Source organism: Muntiacus reevesi, chromosome 1, assembly GCF_963930625.1.
Source record: "Muntiacus reevesi chromosome 1, mMunRee1.1, whole genome shotgun sequence".
NCBI lineage: Eukaryota > Metazoa > Chordata > Mammalia > Artiodactyla > Cervidae > Muntiacus > Muntiacus reevesi.
Genome location: NC_089249.1, coordinates 194,765,152 through 194,766,931, shown reverse-complemented (window position 1 = coordinate 194,766,931; position 1,780 = coordinate 194,765,152).

Sequence of the window (1,780 nt, the reverse complement as noted above, 5' to 3'; positions counted from 1 at the left end):
CCTCTGACAAGGTCACGGATGGAATGTTGGCGCCCTGGAGTCTATTGAACATCTCTCAGGACTCGAGATCTGACTCCCTCTCTTAATTCCGTCAGAGAACACTCATTCCTCACTCGGAGAGCTCAGGGACTAGTTGGGGGGGTGTTCAGTAAACCCCTAAGTTAAACTTCAACAGCTGTAACAAGCGCCACGCAGAAAGTAGAATGATAATTAGTTTCTGGGGCTGCTGCTTAGGTTGGTGGTCGGGGGGCGTTGGGGGGCTCTCTAGGGAGGTGGCATTTGAGCACAGACTAGAATGATAAAGATTCCTTCCCTGAAGGAAGCCGGAGGAGGCAAATGCCCAGCCGAAGGAACAGCCAGTGCCAAAGCCCCGAGGTAGAACTGGGCTCGGCGTGTTCCTGGAACAGGAAACCGCGGGGGGTGGGGAGGGATTTGGCAGCGGCAGGGAGGCTGCCTTGGCCCCATTTCCCAGAGGAGGATGCTGAGGCGGCCGCCTCCTCAATGCGGGCCGTCAGGGAGAGGGATGGGGAGCGATTCCAGGCCACGAGACCGCCAGGTGGCGCGCAAGCCGCGTGGGCCCTGGTGGCCGCAGCCACGTGACTCCGGGGACCGCAGCCGCGAGCCGGGGCACGTGCCCGGGGGAGCCCTGTGGCGCCACGCGCAGATTGGCCCCGCCGGTTCCTCACCAGGTCGTGGGGGTGGGGCCGCAGCTAGGCCTCATTTTATTCTTCGGACTGGGAGCTACCCCAGCCGGGGATGGATGAGTCGGCGAGGATGAGCGAGTCCGGCTGCTGGGGCCGCCCCCGCGAGCCTCCCCGCGAAGCTCAGCCCCCTTCGCTATCCCTGCACAACCGGGAGCCAGCAGTTTCCATGGGAACTGCAGCCGGGTCTGCGCGCCCAGAAGTAGCCTTCCCGGCACAAGCACAGTTTCCGATCCGACAGGAGCCAGGAGGAACATGCGGCGGGGAACAAGCCGTTGGTCGGGGTGCCCGGGGTCGCCAGCGAGGTCGGCAGCCCAGGCAAATCCAAATAGGGACAGCTGGGGACCCGCATCGCCACCGCCCCGACTGCGCGGGCCATTAGGATTGGTCTTCCCTTTCCATCGGCGTGGCCGCGCTCTCGGCTGCTCGCACTTCCATTGGCTTAATCTCGAAGGCATCTTCCCTCAATTGGCCCTCTCGGGGGCCATCCCTGATTGGTCAAATTGGGCTTTCTTCCTTGGGTTTGATGGCGCTCTCGGACAGTCTGGAACCTAAAAGGGCGTGCAGGGACGAGGATAAAATTTAGGTTGCGACTCTCAAATTAGGGGATCCGGGCTACCCCACCCGCAGCGCCCTGGACCTGGCCGTCGGACCGCTGTCTGTGGTGCTGAAGCCTCACTCGAAGGTGCCCCTAAGTACTCTAGTGAGAACACCTCCTCGAGACTGGCGGCCGCCCCGACAAAAACGTACACTCGCGCTCCAAAGGAGACTGCGCCACCCCGTATCGCCTGAGAGAAAGGCCAGATCCGCCCCCTAGCAGAGAGGGAGCGGGACTCCACAAGCGGATCAATCACGAGCCCCGGAAGCCAGAATATTTACACGGCAAAACCGTCAACCCGAAGTTTATGGGGTCTGAGAAGGGCCTGATGGTTTCCCGGGTCTGTAGGACACCAGCGGGGTTTGCCTAGAAGCCTGAGCCCCAAACTTCTTCACTCCCTTTGGAGCAGGGCCCCTGACTGTGGTATGTCCATTCCCCACCCACTTTGAACTCTAGAGAACCTACCCTGCTCAAAATCCAC